General features: G+C 40.6%; 1 protein-coding gene across 9 annotated transcripts in view; it reads left to right on the top strand.

Annotated features, from left to right (window-relative positions):
* Positions 1-14,256, top strand: part of LOC306840613 (ryanodine receptor 3) — a 104,195-nt gene that overhangs the window by 1,154 nt on the left and 88,785 nt on the right. The window lies entirely within an intron of this gene.

The raw sequence follows: 14,256 nt of genomic DNA on the forward strand, positions 1-14,256 counted from the left end.
GTGGAAATGATTAAAACGTAATTCTTAAGCTGAAATACAGCATCAGGGATTGTAAATGTCTAAAAGTTGTTGCACAGTGAGGATCACTTTCCACTTTTGAAAGAGACACGATGATACTCATATATGGCCATATGCATGAAGAGTCATGGCATGTCTCAAAAAAGGCACATGCATCGAGGATGGAGGAAAGAGCGAGTGAGTGTTGGAGGTCCTTCACACGGACCCTGAGACAGTAGGTGTTGAATTGCACATTTCACTGGCACAGCTGCTCGTGGTTTCTCTTTATTAAGCTGCTCAGATGCACAGCATTGTGTTTGCTTTGAGGTTAACAGAGTAGGGTTGTTTTCTCATAAACCCCACCAATTTGGGATTTCATCCTCAATGTCTATATCATTTCAATAGGGCTAATTAAGAATTTTTAAACAAAACAAATTAACTCCTCTTTGCGACCTTGTATTCATTTACATCTTTCATAAAAACAGTATTAACATGTCATCGGTGATCCAAGCATTCAAGCCTGTTTTTTTTTTATTAATACAGAAAGGCTTACCTTTCCCCAGTCTTTTTCAAAATGTCCCCTCCTTTCACTCAGAAAACGCTCATGTCTCCTCCCTATTTCCTCCAACCTTTTAACCACAGCAGAACCAGTAGAGGTCATGGCATCAGCATGCCCACCACTCCAGAAAAGAGCTGACATTTCAGCACAGCTTCTCTCTTCTTTTCCTCTGGTCTGAAACTTAAATGCCAGCAATTCCCAATCAGGATTTTTAGAGGCAAGCTCACAAGAGTTGTGCATTTTATTGTATTGGCGTGCTTGTCTGTTCTGGTCTCTTTTTGTTGGTCAGATTTTTTTTTTTCCCCAGATGTTACCCAGCGAGTAGAAATGAATGACATTGACGAATAGGAAACTGCTGTTGCTTTAAAGAGGGCTTAGCAGCTTGTTGCATCCCTTCACACAGGGAAGCAGTTGACAGCGTGGATGGTGTTTGGATGGGGGCGCAGTGAGCGAACTGGGTGTTTATGAGGGTAAAAGAGTGTGTGCGTGTGTGTGTGCGTGCGCGTGTGTGTTGAATGCAAATGCGGAGCTGTAGCTGTGTGGTGCAGTCAGGCTGCACCAGACGTTGCCACAGCAGAGCACAGTGCAGAAATTATTCATCAGGCCAAGCGAGGCACAGCTGAACCATTCAGCGTAGAGGAGCAGAACAGATACACACAAGTATGAGCATGCACACACATATAGGTCTACATTTAGTTACACGGCAAAAGTCAGTCCTGCAGAAACAAAAGCTCTGTTGGACACACATATGCCTCTTTGAACTCATCCATGCATACGCGGCTGCTCTGAACTTGTGACGCTGTGATAAGAAAAAAAACTGGTTGACAGTCTGCTAACGTTGATTAATGCTACACTCTGTTTGCTACAATTTATATTTAATTTAGGCTGAAATAATTTCCTTGTTGCTGCTCTAAAACAGAAGTTGATGACTTCCTGGTGGTAGATATACCTCTTATTTCCAGTGTTGTCTACTGGATTAGGAAGAATTAAACAAGATAATAAGTTTAATATCACAAGAATGTGTTCATTGGCATAGTTACATTTTGGGGGATTTGACATTGTTGGTATCAGAATCTGCACAACTCTACACCAAAGTTGTTTTCATTAGTTGGGAAATCAGTCTGCTAGGATATGTAGTGGCAATGTTTCTTGCAGATGCCCAAAAGTAGCCTGTTATTAAAGCCAGGGAGCTTGATAAAGCAGTTCACAAACTGCCTGTTCTCTAACAACGCAAAATAATTTCCCTGGAGTGAGAGTAGAAATTACCCCTGCCGGACTGCTGCCTATAAACCTCAACTCAGTGGGAGGAAAAGGAAAGGGAAGAGAGCGTGGATAGCTCAGCCGCGGGTAATTTGATGTTACAGGGAGGGGAACGGTGCTGATGGTGAGCTGGGAGACTCAAAGAAAAGCCTCCCTAAAACTGCAGTTTAATATCAGAGTGGGCAAAGTGTCAGTGCAGAGAGTTTAATAAGACTGCATATTCTACAGGAACTTCGCTCAGCCTGTTTGGAAATTGGATCTGTCCTTACATGCACCAGCTCAAGTATCGCTTGCTTCATTATAAGCAGTATACTGAACACAATCTCAGCTTATGGTGACGTGCTCATCATGTAAGGCTTGTTTTCCAAATCAGTTGCTTGTGTCATCGGAGCAGAATGAAAGAACGTACATAGAGAGGATAGACGCATAACACACTTTTGTTGTTTTAATCCCTGTTAGATTTCTATTCTACTTTATACATGAGGCCCACTTATTGGTTAAAACGGGCTTCAGTGCAGCATATTATCTGAGCATCCATGTGCACAGCTTCTCTGCCATGAGGTTCCCTGCCAGGCCTGTATCAAATTCTGGTGATCTAATATCAGTTCGAGTGGGTGTAGCGACTTTGAAAAGGCCAGACTGGGTCTTTGATTAATGCACAGTGGCAGGCGGCTTGTTTATGTGAAAGCCACCGGACACACTTTTACATCCAGGCGAGAAACGCACGTATGACAACACAAAAGAAATGCATAGATCCGAACCAGCTGATGAAGAAAAAATAATAACCATAAAGGAGAAAAATGACTACCATAATGCACTAAAGTGTGCAATGTGCTGGTGTCATTGGTGCCAGAGCTCGCTGCCTCCTCACCCACTCGTCCTCTTTGAACACACTGCTGGGTTGTTCCTTTTGTTGCGCTCCGTTTCTCCTCACTTCTGTTGTCACAGTCAAATTTCCTTTCCCTGTTTTTTATCTCCTTTTATGTCTTTTCAGTTGCATGTTATTCAATTGCGCAAACATGTGTATGTGTTTGCTGTACTGTATGTTTTCGGAAGGCTTCAAGTAGTTCCCGACCGATTTATAAGATTTTTGGGGCCGATATTGAGAAGGAGAAGAAATCCAATAGCGATATATCTTTCTTTGATCTATTTTCAGTCTGCAGAGCAAAATACACTTTTATTCTGTGAATCACTCAAATGTGGATCAAACACCTGTGGAAAAAAGATACATAATGAAGACAAGATGGTCACTCAACCTGGATGGAACTGCACATGTACGTGCATCACAGCTCGATACTCAGGACAGTGATAATGCTTGTTGAAATCCATGTTGCACATTCTGCTGGTGACAGAGAACTGCAAGTGTAAAACAATGATGCTCAAATGAAATGCTATTTGACTGGTAGAAATATTGGTGCATACGTGCGATAAAGCTAAGTGTTACTAATAGTTACTGGGTAATGTAATATCGACCGATATTATCGATTACCCATATTATGCTTTTTCTGGTGTTATATCTATTTAGTGTGTTTTGCACGTGTCTTGTGCATGTTTAGGCACATCTATTTGCAAATATCCAAAGTCTGCAGAAACGCGGCTTCTCCTACCTCCTCCTGTTAGCAGTAGCCGCATGAAACGCTCAGTCCCTGCCCCCCCCTCGTTGAAAATGTGTAGTGTGACATCACAAACCCTTGATGTTACTGATCCAAGCCCATTGGCTTGTTGGAGCAAGCGTCTCCCTTTGGACTGACTGTAGCATTCCCAATAGGGTAAAAGGGGCGGGACATATCCAAGAACAAAGCTGAATGACTGACAAATTATGAGAGAGCAGATTGGCCATCCAAACAGATCAGACTTGGCCCATGTGGGGACCCTTTTTTTGTGGGATATATTGTCCTGAACATGAAACTCTATGCAGGCATCTTGAAGGACATTTTTCCAGGTTTTTGCTCACCTTTCCATACACATCAACACAACAAGGCTTATTTTTATTCCATGTATCTAACTTGTATATTTTTGAGTTTAGCGCTACAAGTATGCCAAACTCACTTCACAGTCCCCTCCTCCTATAACTCTGTCACTTGCCCTGTGTATAATTATCTGAGATTACCATGAAATTATTCCCACTGATGGGAGTTCAGTCCAGCACTTCATCACATTCCTCTTGACACTAAGGAGGGGAGCTTTAATGTCATTATGATGAGGTTCGGCTGTCATTTCATGGTTGGATTCAAAAAGGGATGGCTCAGTTTCTTAAGCAACCAAAAGTCATTTGTTGAGAAAATCAGGTTAGATTAACATTTTGAAATGAAACATAATTTCATGAAACAGGGCAACTTCTTCTTTTCCAACTCACTGGTTCATCTAGTGTTTTTGTGTTATTTGTTTTGTACCAGCTGTTGCTGAGATTTAGAAAACATTAAGCTGTGTGTCAATCTTTGACTTTCCTTATATCTGTTTGATTTATTTAATTTAGAATATCTTTCTTGGACGGAGTTTCAAAACGATTTGATTTGGAATCTTTTCCTGGATGGGGTGTATTTAAACTCCTCCAATTGCAAAGTTAAATCATGTATAAAGCATGCTATTGATCTTGGCTCTTTCTCCACACAACACACACAGACACACATGCACACACAAACTCTTCCACATACATATAAACGGCTGCAGTATTGATTCCCTCATATCTTTTATTATTAGCTTAATCTCATTTATACTTCCCAATATTGCACTTGCACCACAGTAAGTTGGAGCAAGCTTCAACGTGACATGATGTTCTTAAGCAGGAGGCTGTTTCTCTGTGTAGCATGATGAAGATGGGCAGATGAGATAGGCCTGTGAGTTAAAGGGAATTAAACCAGCCGGTCGGCCCACGGACAACCCAGTGCAAAGCTGCTGTAATGAGATATTGATCGCGCCACCAAATGAAGAAATTTCCTCAGTAATGTCAGTGGCATGCAGTAAGCGGACCTGATTGATCATGAGTCTCAAAGCATGAATATTTAATCAGGCAGGGTAGGACGCTTCCACCTAAAGAAGATACTGTTGTTTTCTCCTTGATTTTTAACCTACAACGTGTTTGACTTTTACATTTTGAACCATAGAAACAACGGGCAGCAAGTATATGGAAGGAATTACCAATGAAGCTTTTTCACACTTGTGCTTTCTTGTACTTGTGCTGCTGATGTTCACAAATGTTTTAAATGTTATTGCATTTTGCTCTAGTGGTTAGTGCGCGTGCCTCTTAACTTCAAAAGAGACGTCGGTGGAGGCGGTGGTTCGTGTTGGACCCGTGGCTCCTTCCCCTCGTGTCACTCCCAACTCTCAGACCATATCGCTGTTCTGAAATAAAATAAAGACATAATAGGCCCACAAATAAACCTTAAAATAAAAGAGATAGGTCAAGGATAAGCTGATTTGAATTATCTCTGCAGACATTTGTAGACAATAGTTCTTTAAGGAAATCCTTGAAAAACACAAGTTATTCCCTCATTCTACATGAGGGAACATAAAAATGTCCACTCCTGGATAAAATTCAAGACACTTTTTTTAAAAGAGGACAGTATTATCGAAGAGAATAAAATCATCAGTGTATATGCAGAGTATACTCAACTGTATTTTACACCTCTACTTTGCAAAATATCAGTGAGTTCAACTTTAATGTTATCCTGCATTTAATTAATAACTACCAATATGAAAAAAAAAAAACACTGACGTGAACTGATGAATTGTTCATGTCTAAATTCAATTAGCTATAACACGGGGCGGCTGTGGCTCAGTGGGTAGAGTCATCAGCCGGAAGGTCGAGGGTTCGATCCCCAGCTCCTGTGAGCATCATGTCTGATGTGTCCTTGGGCAAGACACAGTTCTCTGCTCCTGCGGCCGAACGCTTGGTGCGCTAATTGCCCCTCGGGGATAAATAGAGTTTCGAAAAGAAAAAGAAAAAAACATCTTCTGAAGTGCCTTTGCATCACTTCTCCACAAACGCTTACACTTCTTTCAAACAAACATTTAAGAATAACATTTTTGCATTTTATTAATAACAGGCTTTATCTTGGCTTTATCTGTTTAAATGTTTCCTGTATTCATTCTTTTATTCAAATAAAAGAAAACCTGTCTCTTTGAGCACTTCATTGTAATCTATGTTTATAATAAGTCACTTTTATTCACAGTAGGGACCACAACATAGCTATTGTACCCAGAACCATCTTATGTTGGCACGTTTTACTCTTACTCAGAGGCTTCATGTTTTTTCTTAGTTATGTTAACAAAGAGCGTTTATATCATTGACTTATGTTTGTTATATTTTTTATAGCTTCTTTTGTGCTTGACCAGCTCCTGATATCCATGGTTGGCTGCATTGGACCTACAACAATGTAGGGCAATTAATCCTGCAAGCTCAACTGACAGCAAACAGAAAACATACAAACATGAGATTCCGACGCACCTCTTCTGCTTCTATTTTTTTTAAAACGTATTTTCTTAGTCTGTTGGCATTTTAGTGGATATATGCAAGTTGTTAGCTTAATTTAAGACTTGTAACACATCTTTACCTAAGACGCTTATACTTACTGTACATTACTTTTTTTTAATTTAGCCTGTTAGCTGTACGTGTCCTGCAGAATGTGGCTGTGTGGACTAAAATCACAGGTGATTTATTTTTTTTAATCACCATTGACTTCTTACAATCTTGTTTAACTATAACGCATGAAATACCTACGAGACACCACATGGCTCAGTAAACACTTGCAACAAAGGCACTTCAGGGCTCCAATATTATTCCAGATATATATTTCACCAGTTGTACAATAAGTGAACACTTAATTTTAGCAGCTACAGTTAGCCTTGTTATAACTGTCTCTCTTTCATATTGCTCCTTGGCAGTTAATGTCATTGATTAACAGAAGAATTTCCTTTAGCCTATTTGTTGTTCTTATTATTAGTCACAGCTGTACATGTCATTAAGTTGTATGAACTTAGTTTAATCTCTAAAATTATGCAATTTAAATCCAAAGTAAAGCAAAGTTTTTTTTAACACATTTAATAAAACAGAAAGTGGACAGCTGTGTAGCTGTGGCTGAGTTGCTATTTTACACCAATCTCATGTCTGTTTTTTTTTTAATATATGAGTAGCCCTATAGTTAGCTAAAGTTAGCATAACACTTAAAAATGTTTATAAGTAATGTAATTGGTGAGGTTCCAAGGGTCTAGTGTTTTTTTTTCTTCTAGACCCAGAGTCAGGCTAACTGTAACTTTTGAATTTTTTGTAGCTTAGCTTTTTTTGTGTGTGCTACGCTTAGGTAACTAGCTAGCTCTAGTTACTTTTTCAGCAGACACAGGAAAGTAGACTATATGTATTTTCTCATAAAACTCCCAAAGAGAGCAAGTTACAGCATCTCCCTAAATGAGATATACAGTACATTCATTTATCTAGAGTCAGGAATGTTGTTGGCCCTTAGCAGAAGTTGATAAGATAAAGAAAACAAAGCGACTTAAAATACTTTTGAGTGTTCTTAATCGCTCAGATGAAATACCACAGGCTTGTTTCTTAGTGAGACCATCAATACTTTCTTAGTTTTAACTTAATTTTCTCAATTATTTAAAGCTAAGATATGAAACTGTCAGTCAGGTTGCACTGCATTAATTATGTCACCCTCCTTGATGTCACTGTTAGCTTGTACATTATTCAAAACAAACCAACGATTCACTGTCTCAATCTCTTATCAGAATTGGGTGGCACCAGATCCACCAACTCAGACGTTTGGCTCATTTAAACTTGGGTCTGTAGCTTTGACTTTAGATTGAGTAGCTTTTAGGGAAGATGCAAGTTATTTGATTTTAAATGATCCTATTTTAATGAAACTAAAAGTTACATAGTTTGACACATGTAAGCAACACGGGTGGCTGTTAGGCAAAGAATAGGTATTTTATCTATTTCATGTCTGCAACTTTCTGAAACAATTTTCTCGACCTGTGCATTTGTTACCACAGAAACCATTGATTACCGCATTTTACCATGGATAAAAATCATTAAAAGCCTCACTACTTCACTGTTTGTGAATCATTCTCCTCCTACATGAAGCAGCTCTGGCATCTGCCGTAATTATGTCCAATGTTCTGTCTCCCCACTGTGCACCTAATAGGCCATTTAGAGGACTGCTCACTGCTGCAATCTTCTGCTGTTGTGGTTCACTTTAGGAGAAAGTTGAGTGCTCTTCTCTGAGTTTACACAGTTTGAAATAAAACCTTGACAGTCTTCTGAAAACTGTAATGCCAGATCATTATGCCGTTGCCAAGATACTCCCAGTGCAACCAGTGCATGTTTTTGTAGACTTATATGGACTTGACTGAAGGTTTGTAATGGTGTAATTGGCAGGATGCTATACTGTGCTCAGAAAATCTAGTGATGTACCCTTTCCAGGCTGAAGCCAACGTCTCGGACTCTGATATTGACAATGGTGGCGTTTCCCACCTCATAAAAGATTAATACCCCTTTAACAATCTCTGTGTCGCACCACACCAGCACAGATGAGGCGATGGCACCCTTTTTATTGAGCCTTGTTGCTGCAGAGTCAACGATGTGTGGTGTAAAAAAAAAAAGTATACTATCCTGCCTAGCCAGCAAGCAGAGTTGGAGATCCATGGAGGCTGTAAGAAACATACATGGAAAAACATTTCTCTCACAAGTGCTCTACATATTTGCAGTTTTATTTCCTGCTGTCGCTTTTGTATTGTCTCTTCTTTTACTTGGGTTTCTACAGTGTTTCTGAGGAGAGGGCAGATTTTGTAGGTAGGTCTAGCGCTGCAGGTGAGGGAACGCAGAGATGCAGTGGAGCATTTTTTATACTCTTTACTAGGCCGACTACCTCTGCAGCATTGCTGACTTAGTTTTCTTCATGCCCCCGCACATTACCTCCTAACTTTATCGGAGAAGTGTTTCTTTGGCAGTATAGCTGACAAGCTGACACTTCAGAAGTCCCCCACCAAGCTGTTAATGGCCTCCTCCTGTAATGTATGACAAATAAGTGAGCTGCAGGTTGATATGTGGAGCAGAAAAAAGTTGCTCTACTAGCGGTTGTCTAATGACTAACAACCTGGTGGAGCTGAGATGTCTGTTTTTCAACACCCTACAGCTTTTTTTTCCCAACAGCTTTTCATGACATGTTGCTGGTGGTGAAATGTATTTCCCTCAATTTGTACATTTTCAGTAAAGCAGATAATTGCAGCATCCACGTGACTTTCTTTCTCATTTTATTCTTTTCTGAGTGTCAGCTATGCTTTAGCCTTGACACCAAAACCCCTCACCTGGGCATCATCACCAGTCCCTGAACAGATAAGAGTTTTGTCATGTGGGAGTGTCTCAGCTGTGTCTCAATTTTCCACTTCTTTCTGTTCCGCAGGGTGTCGCCCAGTGACGCTTTACTCATGAGCATGTGGATGAGCACTGCGAAGAATTTTAGTTAGGTCAGGTCATTAAGGACAAAGGATATTTTTATCTGTGAGAAGCTGACACTGTTAGCACATAAAGTAGATGTACCCTAATATGAAGATGCCAACCCTTCTGAGTCAGTTATATAGTTAGACGTTATATGATATACAAATACACTTCTGCCAAGAGTAAGACAAGAAAGTCACAACTGCTCACATTTCTGCATAAGAAAAATAGAAGCTCGCAAAATATGACTTCACATGTACAATAGCTTAGCATAAGGAATTAGCTTAATAGCAGGAAACAGTTACTCTTAACAAACAGTAAAAAGAGCCTCTTCCAAGAAGCTCTAAAGCTCACTATTTAAAATGTCATGCCTTCCCTATAAATAGAATAATCCTTCACAACATCTGTTTCACAGGATAGATGGAATAGGCCAATAATATGTCCCTCAAAAACTTAAAGGTAAAATCTTTCCATCTCTCCATAAACTTCACTCCATAACCTAAATATGGCTGTCTTTATAAAAACCCACCTGTGCACATTATTTGACTCTCATTTTCACTAAACTATCCTGAGGACACATCGTTTCACTGTACAAGTTCAGTCAGCTGCTGGTGTTGTAGACATCTTGAAGATCTGCAAGACCTGTGCCTTGCCACTGGCGTCCTTGGACATCCACAAGGACTGTAGTGTTTCTGTTGCCTCCGCCCTGCCTGTGTTGCACTTCCCATGGACACCACCAGGGGTTCACAGAGGTCCCTGCTCCCTCTCTACTGACCTGGTAGTATTGAAGAGGGCTGTAGTTGCTGTTAATTGACAAGCCACCAAGAATCATTGGTGGAGCCCGGGGCTGATAGACCCGCTGGTCCGACCCGGTTGTCTTGCGATTGCATCCATCCTTTCAACCTAAGGTCATTACTTTAACCTTTCGGTCTGATGAAATGCCTCAGGGGGATTTTCACTGCCCCTCATGTTGATGCTGTTACGTGGGCTGCATGTAGGAACAAGCAATGGCTTGCACCCCTTCTTTTTGTCTTCAGGCGCATTCCACTCTGGTGGTTGGAGCTTTCTTTGCTCTTTTAAGGAGTCCTGGTATCCACTTGTACGATCATATCTCAGGATCTGCCCACTAGTTCGGTGTCTGACTCTGTACTCGATAAACCAGCTGAGAGCGTTTGACGGACATGTTTGTTTGTGCCCAACAAAATAGTCAGAGCCTGGGATCCTTGGCAGTCAGTACCCTGGTTGTGGGCTTGGGGGTGTATTCATTTAGCTGGTTTGTCATTGGCCGAGCTGGGAGTACATTCATCCCTAACGGCTTTCTCTTCTCATGTTAACCCAAAGCAAAGCCTGGGCGTAGAACACTTACAAAATAGAAATAGAAGTTACTCGAAGAACTTCACTTTTATTGGTCCGTCCGAAGCCCCTGGTCCAGCCGCCCCCCATCTGTTTGTCATGTTGCTGAGTTCGAAAAGGAGACGAGTAATATGCGCGTGGGGGTTATAGGGACGACTGGTGTATAGCAAAAAGACCACCTGATTGAGTGGAGAATGAAAAATCAGACATAGGGTGCTGAGGCAGTATCTGGATTAATAAATAAATAGCTAAGACCTTTGGAGGGCTCAGAACATTTACCCATTCTCTACTTTAGTATTTTTAAAACAAGGCTAGCTGTTCCTCTGTTTTTAATTTGTGCTTCACTATCTATCCTGACTGAAGCCTTGTGTTTCAATGGACTGACAAAATATAGACATTAAAATAGTATCAATCATCTCTTTGAATTCTTAACATAAATGTAAATAAACTTTTATTTCAAATGATTGACGGGTAGACTTTGAAATTCTGTAGTTTAATGTAAAGCGAATGACATAATGCCTTATCTTGCGTTTGGGCACAGGCTCTGACCCTTGAGAAACGCTTGATATAGTAGGTCACGTAGTACTTCCACTTTCTTGACCTGACAGCAAAGTGCATTTCCATTTTCTCACCACTTCTGTCTTTTTTTTAACTCCACAATTTTAAAACGGTGAGTCAGAGTGCATGCTTCCCTTCCTGGATGCAGGATGGTTTACAAATGCACCTGTTAGCACTGCTCTCCTTTTGGATCTCCAGGAAAGCTCTTCCTCTAAAAATACGGCACATCGGTTATCAAAAGCTAAAGTCATGCCAGCCCATTTTCCCTTTTTTTTTTCTGTATGCTGCTATGAAAAGTCTCAACTTCCTCAGTGGAGGAGTCTACTGTGAGGGGAGAAAGCAGAGGTTGTGAGAGGAATTAGTTGGCGAATGTTATCGCCCTCGCTATAGTGTCACATTTTGCCCCCCAAGCATCCCCATCATGTGGTGTGGAGAAAATGCTCTCCAATTTCTTCCACACTCGTTGTATTGCATCATCACAAAACACCCAAGACATTACATAGCTGTTTCATTGCCAGCTTTCCCCCCATTTTCTTCAGTATAGCATTGACAGAAAGCAAGGAAGTGATGAAAATGCTTACTTAGCCCTTCACACTAAAACCACCGCTTGGGAGGAGTAGCAGTGCTGCAAGTTGCGATGAAACACTTTAAAGCCTCTCTCCTCTGCTCCTTCCATACTGAAGCATGCAGACAGATGTTACACCTCCAGACATTGGAGGAGTTTTATTTCACTTAGTAACACTTGGGTTATGAACTTTCTCCTTATATTTTTTACATTTTTTTATGGACCATAACTGTGACGTGTTGTCATATCTGCGCAGGTGCCCTTACATTTCCAGACTTACTGCAGGAACAAACAATGCTGAACCGTTTAAGGTGTATTCATTTTCCTCAACAGGCTATTGGCTTCGCAGTGATGGCCAAACCTGTTCAATCTCTAAGATGGATTACCTCAGTCCATATGGCCGCTACTGTTTCCAGCTGTATATGGAGAGTGTATGGTGATTGGGTAATTAGATTGCCTGCAGTGATTAGACGGTCTCGGTCTGAAGCGAAATATGTGCCAGATGAGGTTGCCACACAAGCACACACACATGCAGAACCTGAGAGGATCAAAAATGGATAGAGGACTATTGAACCACCGCAGATTAAATTATCTTCAGATGCCATAGTTGTATTTTCTTGTTTGTGTATTCTTAGAAAAACCACTAAATATTAATAGCGCTTAAAGCCAATTTCATAACCCGAAATAGAACCATAAGATACAAGTTAATTTAATGTGTTTCTAGATGTCTTTTTTCAGGATGTAAAAATCTGTACAAACAAATCTGTAAAAAAAAATGCTGCAGATTTTTGGGAATGAATAAAGAACTGGTTCAGAAGCTTTTGCTGATCTGTAATGTCTCATGAGACGCCGCTAACTCCACTGACTGGAGCTGATATGGCAAATTCTAAATTAAAATTAAGTGAAAATATGTGTCACGATTCTTAAAACAACACGCTGCATGGTAGCCATTGCGGTCCACAATACGGCTGCTTTTTTTTATCAGCTGACCACAGACACTGTTCAATAACAAGCTGTAAAGCTGTCATCCTCAGCACCCTTGGGAAAAGCCTTTAAAGAGGCTGAAATTTAAGCGTATGTCAAATTTCATTTATGGTGTCACTCTGACCCAGGGATTTTAATGATGCGAATGTGTGTTTGTGAGAGAGAGAGGTCTTCATACTCTGGAGCTCCATTTGCCTTTCCTTCTGTCCCTCTCTCTGTCTGTATCACTCTGTCTGTGCTCCGGGGGCAGCAGCTTCAGCACCGTGCCTCGAGACGCGCGTTAGCACTCCCATTTACGCAGCAACACTGAGTCATGAGAGACAAGCCCGGCTCCTCTAATCCAACCGTTTTTTTTCCCCCCTCATTCTCTTCCATCTATGCTGGTGTCACAGCGCAATGTGAGAGAGGGCTAAACTACAAGTCTCTGAATCATCACTGAAACAGCGGGCTAGCAGATAGCATGTGTAATCTCCACCGGAATAGTCTGAAGCAAACATCTCTCATGTTTCAACGATTCCTCTGCTACTGGAGAAAAGAGAAAAAGATGGAAAATGGACGCTAGTGTTACACAATTACTGTCACGAACTTTCACTCCAAGCATAGTCGCTAATAAAGTAACTTGTTGTCAAGCACAGTACAACAGATAAACCCTTTTGATGTTTTCATAAAAACAAGTCATTTTTTAAGGTAAAGTAGTACCATTACAGTTAAAGAATTCTTATTGCCGTTAAAGACAAAGACATTAAAAGTGTCAATAAGCTGCTAACATCGGAAGCACCATTCAATAAAGCAGTTATCTCCAACTGCTACAACAATAAATAATGTCAGCCTCACATCTATAATTATTTTTATAAATATTAAATATCATTTCATCATCATTACAGTTGCTACATTAATATCAGACTTAGTTGTTACTAATAATATGATACACACTCTAACCACTGTTACTGGCATTGTAAATGGTTTGTATAGTCAAGTCTTCTCTGACTGCTCAAAGCGCTTTTTACACCACATGTCACTCCTACCCATTCACGCTGATGGCAATGGTTGCTTTGTAAAGTGACCATCAGAAGTAACCACTAATCCCATTAATACGCGTTCATACGCTGCTGCAAATCGGGTGTCTTGCCCAAGGACACGCGATACGTGTTGCTGCAGTAGCTGGGGATCAAACCCTCAACCTTCCGGTTGAGTGACGACCGATTCTTCCATCTGAGCCCCAGCAGTCCTTCTGTAGCTTTAAATCTATCTTGTTAATTCTTGTTTTGGATGTTGCTCAGTTTGTCTCCATTCCCACATCTCACATTATCCCACTTTTAAAGCCTAACACAGTTTCTGCAGATGGCTTCTCAACATGATTCTGGTTGTGCTTGAGATGACTCTTAAAGGAAGTTTTTCCTTTCCACTTTGCAAAATGTTGCTTAGTCCTCATGGTGGATTAATGTTGGGTCTTTGTTGATATATTATTATAGCGCTGGTTCATTTACTTTCTATAGCAAATAAAGATTTCTTGATCAAATAGAGAAACACGTCTTTTCCATAGAC

This window comes from Symphodus melops (genome assembly GCF_947650265.1).
Source record: "Symphodus melops genome assembly, chromosome: 19".
In the NCBI taxonomy this organism is placed as follows: domain Eukaryota; kingdom Metazoa; phylum Chordata; class Actinopteri; order Labriformes; family Labridae; genus Symphodus; species Symphodus melops.